Raw genomic sequence first — 18,750 nt, 5'->3', positions numbered from 1 at the left:
AAGGCCCTTGACCATCAAAGCTAAAATAACACTCCAGCTGCACAACACCATTCTTTTATCCTTTTTTCTTGGTTTATTTTTTTTTTCTTTATAGCATTTATCCCTACCTAACACATTATATGTGTCTTTGTTTATTCATTTATTGTTTGTCTTCCCATTAGAATGCAAGTTCCATGAAAACAGGAACTTGGTAGATCTTGCTTACCATTTTATCCCTACTGCCTAGAACCCTATCTGGCACATGGTAGGCATGCCAAAAATATATGTTGACTGAATGAATGGTGTTGGACACCACCTTTGTCTTTGAAACCTTCCTCATTCTGCTCTCTTTTTTTGTGTGTGTTTGTTTGTGAGGAAGACCAGCCCAGAGCTAACATCTGTTGCCAATCTTCCTCTTTTTTGCTGAGGAAGACTGGCCCTGGGCTAACAACTGTGCCCATCTTCCTCTACTTTATATGGGACGTGGCCACAGCATGGCTTGACAAGCAGCGCGTCGGTGTACGCCCAGGATCCGAACCTGCGAACCTCGGGCCGCTGAAGGGGAGCCCGCACACTTAACCGCTGCGCTACCAGGCCGGCCCCTCTGCTCTCTTTTCGAGACAACCGAATATGTGCACATTTCCTCTTTTATAAAGCCTGACATCTCTTGGGGTCTTTCCACAAAGATTCAGTTTCCCATTGAACAAATGCATCCACATCTTTGTTTATTTACAAAGCAAAAATAATTATCATACTCCAATCCCAATGAACGCTTAATCTTCCCTTCTAGTCCCATTTTTATTCATGAATTCCTGGGGTCTAGATTCTATTTTGTTACCCTCATCAGTCAAGTCTGCTTAACACCACATCTACTGGTCCCCACTCCTCTACTACCTCTGAGGCTGAACATGTCCTACCTGGGCTTCTGTACCCTAGTCATGACTATAGAAAAATCTACCAGTCTGAAATCCTGACAGGACATCCTACAATAAAGAAATGTGTGTGTGTGTGTGTTTGTGTGTAATCCATGAGATTACCGAACTTTTTGAAAGTCCCCTCAAATCCCTGTATTTTAAAAGATGCCAAAAACCATGACAACCATATGCTTCCAACATTTTAGGACAGCCCCAATTTCAGATAATTTTATTATTTCCAATAATGGTAATTCATTAAAGGAGATATAATATACATATCTCTTGAGATTGTCACCATGAATACATACACATTAAAAAAAAAATCTTTGGTCACACCATGTGTCCCAATTTAAGGCTCAGAAAATAGGTCACTGTGGCCATGGTCCTATTGTTGTGTTAGCCTAGATTCTAGGTCCCTACAGACTTCAGAAATAGCTCCCTGGAGTAGTCTCTGCCTTGTCATCTCATCGCTAATTTTCACCAGGATGGTGGGAGTGAAGGAGAGGATTCTCAAGTCCATCAGTGAGACCATGAGAGTTTTCCCCTCTTCCAATATGTTTCCAGCTGTTTTAACTGGGTGTGAAAACAATATAGAGGACAGGAGGATTGTAGCTCAAAAATTTGGGAGGTCTCTTTTCATACCCTTCCAACTCCTTATGTCTCACCCCTCCCTTTCATTCCCCCACACTTATATCCTCTCTTCTCCAGACACACATGCACTAGATTCCTTCACATTACTCCCTGGCTACCAGATGCTTTGATTTGTCACACTTCAGCCAGCCAGTCAGCCAGCCAGTCAGCCAGTCAGCCAGTCAGCCATCCATCCATCTATTCAACAAATCTTTATTGAGACTACTATCTGCTGGGGATGGAGAGGTGGATGAAGCATGATCTCTAAGTGTCACTTGCTTAGAGCATTTCCTGAGAGCTACTTCTTTCTTTTATTTCTTATGTACTTAGACTGGCAGCTCAGCTGATATTTTCTCCTTCTGGTAGCATTAGCTGTTAATGATAACAATAAGGTACTGTTTCCTAAAAACATCAGTATTTTCTTTAGAAATTCATTGGTTTCTGCAGTCCCTAATACCTAATAGTAATAATAATAGCTACCATTTTAACTGCCTACTATATCCCAGGCAATGAACTAAGTGTTTTATATACATTTTATCTCCTAATCCATAGCAACTAAGTCTCAGAGAGGTTAAGTCATTTGCCCAAAGTCACTAACTGGCAGCAGAGCCGAGGTCTGTCTGACCCCAAATCCCATGCTCGTCATTCTGTTTCATGACGGATTAAGTGTCTTAACCCAAATGACAGCCATTTTGAATTGCAGAGGGTTGTTTGAGGGACCTACATGGTACCACTCCCATCATACTAGGGAGACAGTCGAGGAACAATTAGAAATATAGATGAACAACCAGGAGAGAGTAGCAGGAAAGAGAAGAGAGTTTTAGGAAAGTGAAAGGTCAACCTTTTGATGTGCGTACTTGGGAACAGAAGCTGAGTTCTTTACTGGACACAGTTGTTGAGGTCTTTTCAGGGTTAGGTCTTCTAAGCAAGTCGTAAGTGTAATTTTATACCTGCAAAAGAACATTGTCCTGACCCAGGCCAAAAGATCCAGCAGGAAACCAATGAACAGTGACTGTCTAGAGTTTTAGAAATTCTATAAAGTTTCCTTGATTCAAATACCAATCTTTTGTTTTAATTTGATCAGGCTCAGGGATGAAATGTGCAGGATAAAAAAAAGTTACCTACTCAAATGACAACTGAAATTCTGTATGCAACATGGTGATAAATGCCTGTACATTATTCTACCATAATAGATGTACCATAATATTTTTAATGTTTCCATCTTGTTGACATTTAGATTTTTCCAGTCTTTCATCATTAGTAGTAATAATAAAATGATTGTCATTGCATGTATTTGTCCACATCCTGATTATTTTCTCTTCATTGTTTTATACAAGATTCCTGGGTTAAAGCTTAATAGCTTTTTAAGGCTCTTTGTACACATTACTATTTGCTTTCCAGAAAGATTATACTAATTTAAACTCCTCTAGAAGTCTACAAGAGTGCCTGTCTCACAGCACCTTCACAAAAACTTAATATTATTTCTAATATCTGTGAATATGATTAGCAAAAAAAAAAACCTGCTTTTAATTTGTATTTGTATTTTCCAAGCATTTATTGTCCATGTACATTTCTTTTCATTTCTTATTCATATCTTTGCCATTTTCCTATAGAGGTATTCATCTTTTTCTTATTGATTTACAAGAGATACTTATATATTACAGATATTAGGCCTTTGTTATATATATTGCATATATTTTCCATGTTTATGATTTGCCTTTTCATTCTGCTAATGATATTTTTTAGCAAAAATATTGGTTGCTATAGATTTAAATCCATCATCCTTTCCTTCTGTGATTTCTTCTCATCATAAAATCAGTTACTCAGCTCTATTTGTTTCTATTTTTAAACTTTTGACACATTTAATTTTTAAATGTGTCAAAAATTTATTTAGGCATATAGTGTGAAGTGAGGCTCTAACCTGAGATTTTATGGTAAATTCCCTCACCTCCCAAATAGCCAATTTTCCAAGAACTATTCATTGAATGATTCTTTTTCCCATTGTTTATTATCTTTTTTACCATCAAAATAATTTTTCAAGGCTATCTAGCTCATTTTCTTCACCTCTTCACTCTTACAACCTTATTGCACTAGTAATTATAACTCTGTAATACATTTTAGTACATCTTATTGATGTTTTTAGAACATATTTTAACTATTAAAATCTGCTTATTCTTCCAAAATGAACTGCAGAATCATTGTTTAAAAAGTGAAGAAAATTTTTGTTGAATTTATATAAAACTTATAAATTAATTTTGAATTTCCTATACCTGTAAACCTCAATTAAACTGGAAATCAATTTAATTGGAAAAACTTATATATTTAAAATATTCAGACATCCTAGCCAAGAACATGGTGCATCCCTTCATTTATTAAAATTTTACTTTATATTTCTCCAGAAAATTTGGTAGTTTTGAAGAAAACATAAGCCTTATATTTTTCTTGTTAAAAATGTTCTTAGAACTTGAAGATATTTATTTTTAGGTGTTGCCAATAAAATCTTTTTTCATATTTATAATTTCTAACTGGTTATTGCTGGTACATCAACAGAGAAGTAGAGCACAACCCATAGGGACTACATTAATATGCCATTAATAAAAAAGAAGAAGAAACACTGCCATTTAGGAAACATATTCTCTGTTGGAAGTTGCCTGCTGTAGAATCAAAGAGTTATGATATTACATACCACCCATCAAACTCAGAGAATTTAAGGCCATGTTCTCATTCAACAGTCATCATTCTCAGATGAGAGAGAAACCATTTATCAAGACACAGGAAGAAAGAAAGCAGCTATCACACAAGTCAAAGCACTGGGACAAAAACAATGATTCTGATTAAATTTTCAAAAGAAATTTTCACAGTCTGCAATTGTGTTTGGCAAGTTTAAATCCCAAATGAAATTTTAGAGGAGATGTTATATGCCCTTGAAAAGCAAGTTTATAATGAAAATGCTGGCAGACCTTATGAGAGAATATTGTAGTACCATGAGCATCTCTAATGTCACTTATGTATAAGTGACATATCTATTATACATAGGCAGTATAGGTAAACTGATAAGGTTTATTTTCTTAAAATCATTGTCTTATTTATCATACTCAATGTCTATTGTCTCCCTTTAAGTTACTATTAGGACATAATCTACATAGCTTTTCAATTACTTAAATAATAAATCATATTTTCAATATTTTAAATAGAAAAGCATTCTCTTCTAAGTTATTAATCATAACTAAGGCCTATAATGTCTGGACACAAACATATCAGCTACTTTCCTATTTTTTAAAATTTATGCATACCCTTTATTTATGTTTTTTTAAACTAAAAAAAAAAATCATCTGTTTCTCCCACTCCCCACCTCTTGCAACCACCAATCTGTTCTCTATAGACTATGAGCTTGTGTTTTTTTTTTTCCTTTGGATTCCACATATAAGAGAGATCATACGATATTTGTCATTCTCTGTCTGATTTATTTCACTTAGTGTAATGTCCTTGAAGTCCATCCATGTAGTCACAAATGGCAAGATTTCAGTCTTTGTTATGGTTGAAAAACATTCCATTGTATATATACACCACGATTTCTTTATCCATTCATTCATTGATGGAAACTTAGGTTGTCCTCATGTCTTAGCTATTGTAAATTATGCTGCAACAAACACGGGGGTGCAGATATCTTTTCATATAAATTAGCTAATTCTAAAGACTAAGGATGATTCAGTGAATCTAAAATCCATGGAAGGCTTTGTAAATCTATGAAAGTCACCATCCACAGATTCTGGTTTTCTAGTATAGAAGACAGTTAATTTGCAGGAAATCAATATAAAAGAAAAATTCTTGTTAACTACAATCTGAAGTCACAGATCGGAGACTAGCAAAGGTGTGAGGTCACCCTACTTTCCTAAACCATTAATCAGCTTTTTCTGGTCATCTGTGATCTTCTAGCAGCTTCTGTAATGATCACTAAGATTAAAAGCAAAGAGGTGAATATACAAAATAAAATGCAAATGAAAAACACGAGTATCCTGTTGTTTCAAGAAAGTAAATAAATGCTCAAAAAAAAAACAAAACACCCAAATCATACATTAATGGGGGTAGGTCAAATGGACACAGGAACTAAGTGAAAGATCTCCTAATGGCCAAAGTTGGAACAATTTGAGCACCAAAATAAAGTAGTATTGGATTACAACCCAAAGTAAAAAATAAATATCAATGAGTCCGTACTGATGTAAATGAATGATTGAATAAATAAATGAATGGGGGAAAAGAGACAAATCTCCTGTACAATATTCCAAATAACTTATGTACATAATCTGCCTTCAAGGAGGTGGAGTCTAACTCCTCCTCGTTAAGTGTGGGCTGCACATAATGACTTCCTTCCAAACAGTACAGTAAAGAAAGAGAGAAAAAAGAGTAACTTTACAGTGGAGAAGCCAAACAAACACTGTCTCAGTCAGGTGACCCAAGGCCAACATCAATGACCATAAGTCATGTTGATAGTATGTACCCTTGATATATTCTGAAGAAAATGGCATTTTATTCGCCTCTGTGGTCTTGTTCCCAAAAACCCATAACCCTTATCTAATCATGAGAAAAATATAAGACACATTCCAATAGAGGGCCATTCTACAAAATATCTGACCTGTACTCCTCAAAACTGCCAAAGTCATCAAATACAAAGAGTCTGAGAAACTGTCACAGCCAAGAGGAGCCTGGGGAGACATGACAACTAACTATAATGTAGTAACCTGGATGGGATCCTGGAACAGAAAACAGACATCAGGTAAAAACTAAGGAAATTCGAATAAACTCTGGACTTTAGTTAGTAATAATGAATCAATATCGGTTCATTAATTGTAACAAGTGTACCATAATAATGCAAGAGGTTAATAATAGGGAAAACTGTGCAGGGGTGGGGGTATGGCAAATCTTTGTACTATCTGTTTAATTTTCCTGTAAACCTAAAATAGTTCTATAAATAGTCTACTAATTTTTTAACTTTATTTTTTAAGACAGTAAAGAAAGATCAGGAAAATTGGGGAATTAGAGTGAAGAAAGAGGAAAAATTGACCTCTTAGAGGAAAATGCTTATAAAGACAACACCAGACAAGCTTTTCCTAACATCAAATCCACTTTATCTAAATCTAAATGTCAATGTCATGACGTAGCTCATTACAATAGGAAATGATATGTCACAAGTCAAATAATAGCTTCAAAAATACCTATACACAGTAAAATCTTAATATAACACAGTTCTTTCCCCAGCACCAGTGATGTAAAGAGGACTCACTGTATTCCAAATTAGACCAAGGACTGCTTACTTTAGCTCACTTTCCTAAATGGGATTCCAAAAAAAGGATCAGAAAGCTGAATAGAGGTTTGTCCTAGAATCTGTGATATCAAGCATGGATTCTAACCATAGAATCTTAGAGCTCAAAGACCTCAAAGAGATCAACTGATCCAAGTTTATGACTGTCTATAACATTTTAGTAGGGTGTTGATCTCTTATAAAGATCTCCAGAGAAGGTTCATAAATTTTCAGGATCATCCTCACAGTTAAGGATCCCTCTGCTGTGGTTTTACCAAGTTGGTTGGTAAAACCAATTATTTTGTAAAATTCAATTGTCAAAATTTTCCTGGAGTTACCCACAATCAGATCATTTTAAGATTGCCGGGTTTAAGATTATTAATTATACCACCTAACTTTATTCATCTTTATACATGACTGGTAACTAAACTCCAAAAAACTACTTAAATTTAAAAAGCAGGAGGAGTGCATCATTTCAATTACAAGAATATGAGAATATACCATCCCTTGTGGGCATGATGAATGTATTTCTGAGTCCTCTGTGGGTTGGTACACAGTAGGCACTCAAAATCTGACTGCTGAATTAATGAATAAATGGGGCAGTCTTTCAAAACATTTGATTTGGAAGCTCATGATTTATACTTATGTCATGCCTCTTAGTGGGCAGTTAGATCTATTTAGAGCCTTTTGAGACAGAACTCAATAAAAATATTTGAGTTTTTTATCCCATATACTGTATGGGATAAAGCCAAATGGGAAGAGTCTGAAGACGGTAGTAGTTGAGGAAGGGAGTACGTTGAACCATCCTCTCTTTGGTGTTTCTGTCATGGAGGAGCCCAAGGAAGGACATTCAGGAACATCACAGTCAAGTGGTGAACATGGTCCTTTGGGAAAGTACTTCTACAGAGAAATGAAAGATACTGACTTCCTGTATTCATGTAAGAGGATTATAGGAGGTTCCAGATGGAAAACAGAGAGATGTGTGTGTGGAGGTCATGGGATGGAGAAGGGACCCATCATTGTCAGCCACTCATTCTGCCTCCCTACTGCTCTTTCTATCCCTGCCTCCCCTATTCCCCACCATCACACAAAAGCCTCAGCTACTGTATGGCCTTAGCAATCCAGCAACTATCTCTGCCACTACGCATGTCATCTCCTTCCTTGATTTTTGCCAATTTTGTTGTAATGCTGTTTATCTTTTCAAGTGTCTGGAGTTTGAGGCTTCAAGTTATGCTTGACTATCCAAAATGAAACCTGTGCTACTCACCTGTCATTCTTCCATTCACTCACTCAACAATATGGAGCGTCCACTGCATGTCAGGCACTACACTAGAAGCTTGAAAAATAAAGATGATTAAAACATGATGCTCACTAGGCTAGCAAGGATAGAAAGGCACATAAACAGATAATTGCAAGGCAATGTGGTGACACTGTAATAGAAGTATGCAAAGAGAGCCATGAAAAGATACAAAAATTAATGCTGCCTGGGGTGGACTGGAAAAGGCTTGACTTGGAGGCAATATTTCAACTAGGTCTTGTAGGATGAGTAGGAGTTCACTGTGTCCAGAAGGTGAGTAAGACATTCCAGGTAAAGAGAGTAGACATAGCTTTATTGGCAAAGCACAAAGATATAAAATTACATAGTATGGTCAGGAAACAACGACTATGACTGCAGCAAAGAGAATGGTGGAAAATGAGATTATAACATGCCAGATTAGGAAGGATTTCGTTCACTTTTTAATAGAGTGAACAAAATCTAAAATTAAATATTTTAGATTTCTAATTTAAGACAATGAAGAATTGGCAATGGGGGAGTGACAAGATGAGAGTGGTAAATGTCTCTGGCTGTACTGTGGAGACTGGATTGGCGGGTTGGAGAGAATGATATTGACTGGAGACAATGATAGAAGACGACAGATGATGACAGCTTGAATAATGGGACTTGCAGCAAGAAAATAGAAAGCAAAAGGACAGATGAAAAGATATTGGCAAAACAGGCTTGTCACTCAAAAACAAAGAGGAAAAGAGAAAAAAAAAATGCCAGACAATATTTTGAAGATAGAGATGAGGAAAGTTGAGAGTTCATGTTTGATAACCTTCATTTGCTTGGTGAAATTAGGAAGCCTAATCATCTGTGAGGGAGGAAGATACGGCTGGAGACAGCTGTTGAGTGGAAAGGGGAACGAAGCTTACTGTGGAGGGATAAAAAGATTGTCTTGTAAAAGAAATGCTGAGGGCGCAGCTAAGTTTGGAAACTTTAAATTGTAGTACAGTCAACTAACAGGAGACCAGGTAGGTTGAATATGCTAAGCAAATGACACTAGGGTATCGGGAGAATTGATCCATGGGACAGGTAGCCAGAAACCTGCCCCCAGGTAGACATACCACCAAGAAGTCCATTTAGGGATCAGGAGGACTAGGCCAACATTCATACACAATATAGGTTCATAAGATCCAAGTCTATCAGCTAGGGAACCCAACATCTAAACCAAAATAATATAGAAGAGAAAGTGTTCCCTTTGCATCTAATGTGGAGCTATAATTTAAACCATGAATAGTATTTTTAAGGAGAGAAATGAATGATGTTGTGGTAATTAAGACAATAAATAGTTAAAACTTTTTTTGGCTTGGGATAGATTTACACCAGTATCTGCCAATGTGATGTTTTGAATAGAAAGATAGCCACATGAAAGTAGAAAACACATTTCCAAAGAATCCCCACTAACTGCTGAAATCATGCCCCATCCTCGTATATGAATTTCTTTTAATCAAAGCACACATCAAAGTGAAACTCTCTAGAATATGACAACCAAGCAAACACATTCCCTGCTTAACCAGCTTGTCAATCTAGGGATCCCAACAGAAGGAAGCTATTCAGTCAAGAAAAGGAAGAGGAAAGGTCATATTAAACTTGATTAAGTGTTTTATGCATTACAAGATTATTATTTTTCCTGATATTACTTTACAGTTAAAGCTTTGCAGACTTTATAGTAACCAAAAAAAGCTGCAGAACTAATTTAACATTTCTCCCAAAAATGTTGTCAATGGAAGCAACAATTAAAAAACCCAAAAGACAGGCTGGCCCTGTGGCTTAGTGGTTAAGTGCACGCGCTCCGCTACTGGCGGCCCGGGTTCGGATCCCAGGCGCGCACTGACGCACCGCTTCTCCGGCCCTGCTGAGGCCGCATCCCACATATAGCAACTAGAAGGATGTGCAACTATGACATACAACTATCTACTGGGGCTTTGGGGAAAAAAAGGAGGAGGATTGGCAATAGATGTTAGCTCAGAGCCGGTCTTCCTCAGCAAAAAGAGGAGGATTAGCATGGATGTTAGCTCAGGGCTGATCTTCCTCACCAAAAAAAAAAAAAAAAACCCAAAAGACTCATTAAAAGGAGTCATATCAAAGACAATACTCTTCAGGAAAGTAAAATCCAACAATAGATGTGATCTCAAGAAATGTAGGTCCCAGAAAAACCAATTTTTGGACAAAGCTTAATTCTATGGTCTAATATGGGAGTAAAGTGCTCCAGAGAAGTAGGAATTTGTGAACCAGGGAAACCACACATTAATATGGGTTCTGATCCAAGTACGACCGGAAAATAATAAGGAACAGATATGGAACAGAATTAAATATGTGAATCACAGATCAAATTTAAAAAAAAATAGCAAACAACACACAGAACATTCTCTATGATTCAGTGTCATTTACTAAAAGTATCTACATGAAAGAAAATCATTTTCTGGAGGGCTTCTTCCCATATGCCAGGAGCTCGTAAGAATTATAAAGATATTATTGAAGGTTGGGTTTGTAGCTACGTATTCTTAGCTTACACCTCAGGATTCCTGCAGAACAACTCATGCCTGAATAACAACTGTAGAATCTATATACACTGCATATTTTAAGAATGAAAGCTACCAAGAACCACCAGTTGGTTTTCCCCATTCCTGTGTAAATAACAACCTTGGAATATAACTGCTGATAAGTGTATTCTATATGTAATAGGCTCTTCCCCACAGAACTATTTCTACTCTGGAAATTAAAGAAAAAAAACTTTGTTAACAGAACAGGATTCTTGTAGTCCACCTATCAATTTCTGAAATATACTTGTAAGGCTGGCACAGCAAACATTGCAATGACTGATTTCTGTGATCTGGTTTGCTGCTCTCAAATTTCAAGCTATTCAAAATGTAGCGGTAGGGCCGGCCCTGTGGCTTGGTGGTTAAGTGCGCGCGCTGCGATGCTGGTGGCCCGGGTTCGGATCCCGGGTGCGCATCGAGGCACCACTTCTCCGTTCATCCTGAGGCCGAGTCCCACATACAGCAACTAGAAGGATGTGCAGCTACGACACACAACTATCCACTGGGGCTTTGGGGGGAAAAATAAAAAATAAATAAAATCCAAAATGTAGTGGTATGGGGCATCTCCCCTCTGCAGCTCAAACCCCAGTGCGCCAGATTACAGCACGGGGAGTCACTTCCTCTAAATCCCAGAGGCAGTCATTATATAAGAGATGGTTCTTGCAATTCCAGAATTCACACAATTGTAAGAATCACATGCATATTCTATCAGTCAACATGGAACAGAGGTGATTTTTACCTAGGGTAAATATTGCAGGCAAAATGACTATTTTGCTTTAATATAGCAAAGAGAGTCATTTCTTTGTCTCAAAAAACATTCGTTTCTTTCTACTCATGTATCAAATTTCGTTGAAATTTAATAAAATTCACAGCATATATGACCATTTAAAATGTTATAGAGATTTGATGATGCATATCCCACATTTTTGATTAACTTGACCAAGGTCACAAAGACAGTAAGTGTTGAAATTAGGATTAAAATCCTGGGTTTTCTGACTACAAAGTATCAGTCCTTTCCATTATATCACAAAAGTGATCCTTGTATCATTTCTAGAAATGTTGTGGAACTCTTTTGGTGTTCTGAGACTCATTTTCCAACGCGGGGGGAGTGCCCACACCAACAAGCAATTCTTAGGACACCACTGGGTGTCCTATAATTCAACTCAATTCTGACACTGTCTACCCAGGGATAGCATCAGATTCCACAGGTTGAGGGCTCAGTCCAGGACTGTACCCTCCTCCCCAACTTCGGATTCCAGTCCCAAAACCAGTTTGTTAGCTATACTTCTGACTGACTGGCTATAAATTAGAGGTTCCCACAACCTCCTCCTCAGGTTCGATTAATTTGCTAGAGTGGCTCACAGAACTCAGAGGAACATTTACTTACTAGACCATCAGTTTATTATAAAAGTATATAACTCAGGAACAGCCAGATGGAAGAGATGCATAGGGCAAGATATGGGGAAAGTGTGTGGAGCCTCCATGTCTTCCATGTGGAAACTCTTCAAACCCTGTCCTTTTGGGTTTTTATGAAGGCTTCATTACATAGGCATGATTGATTAAATCATTGGCCATTGGCAACTGATTCAACCTCCAGCCTTTCTCCCCTCCCTAGAAGTCATCCTTAGGTGCTTTCCAAAAGACACCTCATTAACATAACAAAAGACACCTTGAACACTCTCAACACTTCAGAAATTCCAAGGGTTTTGGGAACCCCAGAAAAAGATCAAATATATATCACAAATATATTTTGGTCATATGAATGACCAAATTATATTTTTCTTATAAATCACTATGTCACAGAAATCAAGAGCATTGTTCTGAGAGGGACCAGGTGCTGCCTTCCCAGCCCCTACCATAGGAAAAGTTCTCTATCAAAAGGTTCTGTCCCTTCAAGGTACAGTCAGAGGCGCATGGAATGAGAACCAAAGGCAAGTGGAGACTGACTGCCAGGTCTGCACTTTTTCTGAAGCATCTTTTTGCAAAATAGAACAAGACACCCTCTCTGGTTGGAAGCATTACCACAAGGTGCCATTTCCAGGCACAACAACTACAAAGGGCCCGCAGTGAGTGAAGTGCAGGCTATATTTTACCCCAAACTCATGTCCCTTCAGTAGGGCATCCTGGTGCAGAAAACAAATTGCACAAGCATCCCTGAGGCCCTGCTGACTGCCTGAGATCATCTGTTGGATACGTTCTCTGGGGCTGGCACTCCAGAGGACTTGGGCTGCTGGCTGGTCTCTTCAGCTGGGTCCTTACAGGATTGGTGATTATTAAACCTCATTGTCCTTTTAATATTAAATAGGGGTATACTCCACCTAAAAGACATTTTACTCTGAGCCGTGGTACAACCTGCTGTATTTTTGCGACTTAGGCTGTTCCTAAGGAATGAAAAATACCCAGATGAAATTGTAATCAAATTAGCTGGCTTTGATAGGGAAAAAAAATATACAGACCCATGTCCTAAACTTCAATTATCTTAAAGAAGCCCATTTCCACTTTGAATAATTCAGAATAGTCAGAGGCCCAAAGGAAAGGAATCATTGTTTTGTTTTGTTTTGTTTTTCATACAGACTGTTTGGACCATGTCTCGGCCATGCAAGGGAAGTAGACCCTATTATCCCACTTACAATATACATTTGAGTGCACTGTGATAAGTGCTATGATTGAGATATGTTTTGGGTACTACGGGATGCTGGCTGTATGAAATAGATTGTCTGGAACAGTCTGAATTCCAAATATGCTGCCATGTTGTATGACTGTGAGTCACATAATGTAATCCATAGTCATCATGAAAATTGAAGACTTTTGAGAAATATAACCATCTTGATTGCCAGAGCCCTGTGCAAATAAAAGTTTGACTTATGACATGCCAACATTTTCTGCACATTTTAAGGGTTTTGCTTATAGATGAAATCTAAGAGATTGATAATCACTTATCCGATTCTCAATGTGTGTTAAGGCAACGTGGTAAGTGCTTTATTTGAACACTATTCATGTAATCTTTAAAGCAATCCTATGAGGTAGGTATCCATCATCATCCTCATCTCCATTTTACAAATGAGGAACTGACATTTAGACACATTAAATAACTTATTCAAGGTACCTCGGTTAGAAAATGGCGTGGCGTCAATTATGAACTCACGTCTTTTCAGTCTCAGAGCTTGAGCTCTGTACTGCTTCTGACACACTCCTTTCTAAGTTGACTTTAACAATGAAAATTTAAAGATGCTCCCATATGGAAAAGTAGATTCAAAATCTCAATAATACTACCCTAGGATTTGCAAACAAAGAAAAAATTCTTCTCCAGGATTCGATTTAGTGAAATTAGATAGTTGGGGCTAAACCTGTGCAAACATATTCTCATAAATATAAATAAACTACACTAAAAATAGGATGTTTGTGGCAAATTTTGGAAATACATTGGATTTTTTTTTTGCTTTGTGTGGAAATTAATTAACAATAGACCACCCCAAACCTGCAGTTATAAGAAAAATTAATTAATACATGTCTTTTAGGTGAAATGATGTTTAAACAGCAATTACATTTAAACGCTGCATTTGAAAGCCTTGCCTCCCACACATTCAAAAGTATCTATTATTTTACAAACTACACTAATTAGTGTATACAATTTCAAGAGACTATTCCTCCAGATAGAAAATTACAATACAACTATACTGAAAACAAAACAAAAAAACCCTCTAACTTTCTAGGCACAGAAAGACACCACGGGTATTACAGGACATCCCAAAAATATTTTCTGCAAAATATAAAGCAGGATTTTGACCAACATTACTTTTTCAAAAGAGGTGACATCAGTTTTATGAAGAGTTGATGAGCCACTATATTTAGAAACCAAATTTTGGAAAAAACTTGGGAAGCTAAAAATAGGAAAAGATGATTTGCCTCTTGAAAAAAAAGGGTTTGCAAACCACAAAAACTATAGGCATGGGCTATGGGAAACTCTCTTCTGAAGGATTTATTACTAATTAGGGATATTAGCAATGGGAACCAAACGGTGATGGTTTATGGAATGATACCAACCTTGCCCGGTTCTGTTCTTCTTTCTAATCAACAAATTGAATAAAGATGGCATGCTCACAAGATTGATGAAGAGCACAGATCTCAGACTGCTGATGAATGTACAGGATGACATAGCCAGGATTCAAAAAGGCAAGCTGGAGAGGTGGGCTGCATCCAATAAGATGAAATGCAAAAATGAAGACCCATACTTGAGTCCAAAAAGCCAAGCACAGCAAAACACGAAGATGTGGCTAAACAGCAAGTTGTACTAGAGAATAAGACTCAAGGAGTCAAAGGTCAGCTTGATGTGAGTCCAAAAAGTCAATTCAATTAAAGTCGCTTTAATAAATATGTATTATCTGGTAAAACATATACTGAAGCACTTTCTGTGGCGTGGGATATTCAAACACGCTATGTGGGAAGAAGAGATTTCATGACCAAATCAGTTGAGGGAAACTCCAGGTTAATTTAAACAAGTCTATTTTTAATAGGGTATACTCAGAGCCTAACTGGTAGGTATTGCTTCTCAAAACTTATTTGACCATGGAACACTTCTTTATTATAAAGTACCTCTTAGAACTGGCGTTAAACTACCCCTGGGGACACACTGAATAAAGGTTGTCTCAGGAGGCAATGAGTTCCTTGTAAGTGAGGTTCTTTTTAAAAACAGAAAAGATTCAAACATCAGACAAATGTTGGCCTACATGACCATAAGGTTTCCTCCTACCTTGGGAGTCTGTGATACTTGATTAACTAGACCTAATAAATAGCACTAATTCCCCATGACTCCTGGAGCAGAGTATCTAGTGAGGCAAACTTCTCTAGAGAACTACCACACTGGCAGAGTGATGGAAAAAACAGTTCCTCCAAGCACAGGCTTCAAAGGGGTTGTCTTTTCAACTATTTTAATGGTAAAATCTTGGCAGAAAGATTATTAAATCTTTGGTGAAAAGAGGTTAGATATAGCAGTGTGAAAACAAGAGCATGGTAAGACACAGAGAAGCTCGTCAGAGCGGCGCCCTATTTTGTGTGCTCAGCCACCATAAAAGAGTGCCTCCCTGCGTTCCAGGGCTGTCCAGCCTCCACGCTCACTAACTTCACCACCTTACCCTCATTTTAGAAAGCTGGCTACCCATCTGGACCTACCTACTGAAGACCGGGTTTCTGGTACTGAGCGGCAGTTGTGACCTGATGCCTGAGAACAAGTTTAGGGGAGAGGGTGTTTTCTGCTCTGTCTTTACCCTTTTCAGGAAAATGTAAACCAGCTCCCACTCCACAGTATTTTGCTGGCTTACCTCTAACCAATCACGAAGGTATACTTTGAATTAGACAAGTGGCCTCATTAACTACGTTGTGTCTACTAGTTTTCACTAGATCCAACCTTCCTTTTTCAACTGGGGTTTCAATTGGGGGTGTGTGTGTGTGGGTGTGTGTGTAGAAACAATCACAAAGCCTCATTTCTACAAATTCAAGCAATGTTGTAAAGCAACACTAAGCATTTTTTAAAATCTCACCTAAAGTGCAAAGAACTGTTACCAAAAATGCTAAATAACCTTCTCACAACCCAAAAGCCCCACTGATTTTTGATTTGTTCAATTTAATTCACTACATGTGTTAAAATCTAGGTCTGTGACACAAACATAGAACAGTATTTCTTATTTTGATCCTGAGGTAATGTGTCTTCTCAGGAAAAAAGATTAGCAATGTGAATCATATGATTGCATAGACCATTACAGAAAAGTCTGTCAGTGTTTTCTTGAAGGGCTACCAGTCAAGCAATTTAAATTTCCAAAAAGGTCACTAATTCAGTAAATATGTTGCTCTTTACACAATTAGTTACCAAGTATTAAAGTTGTGAAAATGCACTATGCTTATTGATAAACATTGTCACCAATTTGGCCACATTCTGCTAAAAATCTGATATTATAAAATTTTAATTTGACTAACTTCGAATTTTAAACTTAAGAAATTGTCTTGCTATGTTTGCAAAAAATATCATAAGGTCTACTTAACACAATACCTTGAACAGTGCAGTCATACATAAACGTTTGTTGAGTGACAGAATAAATGAGTGAATGGATAAGCTTCAATGGTGAAATTTACTTCTAAATAGCATTGGCAAAAAAACTGATGGACTGATTGCAATTGTATTTGGCATTTATGGAGGAAGAACAAAATAGCTGAATATCAACTTAAATTACAGCAAAAAATAGCCTTATTTCTTTTCAAGTTCATAAGGTGAGTATTGTCAAGCACAAGGATGACATCAAGGAAATGCAAAACAAGTTATCAAAGCAAAAAGGAGCATCTTCATCCCTATATCTTTAAAACGGGGTATGGATGACTTTTGCTTAGCAAGCTGAAGCCAAGGGTTTGTCCTGCAGCTCTGCGGATCAGAGACTGTGATTAGACACTATCTTTTGCCCAGGAAAACAAGCTAATGAAATTTACCATACAATTCATGTACAGAGTAACAGCAATTGCTGATTAGGGACTAAAAACTAGTTGCCGCAACATTTTAATTACATTTCAATGCAAGACTATAAATTAATTTATCCAGATGAAATACTGTACTATATTGGTTTACAAAATGGCTAATTAACCCATCCAGAACTTGAAGGAGACCAACGGACTTCCTATTTAATATATAAAGAAAATAATGAATCAACAACCACCAGCAAATTATTTCAAGGACATAAACATTTATTTCAGGCCAGAATCAACATCAAAATAGATCTAACTTCAGCCTCAATCCTTCCTAAGTCACCACTTAGCAGCAGAGGGCTCAGTATTTAATAAGCGTTAAGAAGTACTTCTGATAATTGCTTCATCTTTTGAGCTGCATAAAGACCAAAGGGTTTAGAAAGGAATGGAAGAGGTTTTTGTTTTTATGTCTGTCTGTTCGTTTTTTATTGTCTATGCCATTCAGTCTTGCAAGCTCTATTGAGCAGAACCCAGGCAGTAGCATTAATCTACTCATGGAGTTGCCTTTAGAGAAATGCTTTTGTCAGAATATCAGCTCGTTTAGGCTATGCACAGAGTCCACGGCAACTACCCTTTTTTATATATTGAAACCATTCTTTAAATAGTGGCATTATTTCTCTTCTATTCTTTACAGTAAAGATATGGGTGCACACCTTTCAAGAAATCACAGTTATCAGAGAATGAAGCTTGTAATTTGGGGCTCTAATAAAGGAACTGGAATGTCATCACATCAAAAGCAGTTCTGCCCTCTCCAGTACATCCAGCACTACACCTCAGAGATCAAGTGGCCAAAGAAAGCAGCTTCCCATGAATCCGAATGCTATCAGTTCCATCTCTTCCTTTTAGGATGAATTCTGTGTGTCTAGAAACCAGAGGTGACAATAATGCCTAACCATATCAGAAACTTTTTAAAGGTTAATGAATTCTGGCATAAAATAATGTCAGAGCCGTAAACAACTCATAAATACAAACTCTAGGAAAACCACAGAAACAAGCATCACATTTCTGAGAATGGTAGAACCCTGGATGATAAAACCACTACGGACTTCTAAATTATTCTTTTAATAAACTTGGTGGAGTATTATACTATATATCAATATTTATGATATCAGCTAATGATAGTTCAGGGATGCAGAATGCAAAATGCAGTCTGCCTCAGTTCAGTTGTGCACTGCCTTGGTAATTACTTGTAGATTGAAAACGGGATTCAGTTCAACTTAGGCAACAAGGAAATCAGTTTCCAATTTGGCAAGGTAGACATCTAATTAGCAGTCCCCTTCCCCTTTGTCATAAACCCATCACCGCATTCAGGTTGGTATGTAGAATAAGTTTAGAGAGAACTGGAACTACGTGCTATATATCATGTTATGTATTTACTTGCAAAATTTACAGGTAGAACAATTTTATAAAGACTCTCAAAAATTAGCGGGAAATGTATCTACATCAAAACCACTCAAAATTAAGCTTGCAAGAGGCCAAGTAGAAATGGGTTTACCTCATATGGTGAATTTCACAAGTTGAGAGAGACAATGGAGTCCTAAGAATCGGGTACCATATGGT

General features: G+C 37.3%; 1 protein-coding gene across 20 annotated transcripts in view; it reads right to left on the bottom strand.

The window, feature by feature from the left end:
• The window catches only part of TENM1 (teneurin transmembrane protein 1), a 773,006-nt gene that overhangs the window by 661,869 nt on the left and 92,387 nt on the right, over positions 1-18,750 (bottom strand). For 2 of the 20 annotated variants that reach the window (XM_087427637.1, XM_087427631.1), the window contains exon 3: positions 8,090-8,158. The exons of 17 other annotated variants lie outside the window; for them this stretch is intronic. The gene's annotated coding sequence lies outside the window, so the exon portion shown is untranslated. Of the gene's footprint in view, positions 1-2,380; positions 2,474-8,089; positions 8,159-18,750 lie in introns of all 20 variants that reach the window. One more of the 20 variants, XM_087427634.1, reaches the window with a different exon arrangement.

This window comes from Ceratotherium simum, chromosome X (assembly GCF_057802395.1).
Source record: "Ceratotherium simum simum isolate JZ-2026a chromosome X, ASM5780239v1, whole genome shotgun sequence".
NCBI lineage: Eukaryota > Metazoa > Chordata > Mammalia > Perissodactyla > Rhinocerotidae > Ceratotherium > Ceratotherium simum.
This window is presented reverse-complemented; position numbering and strand designations above follow the sequence as displayed.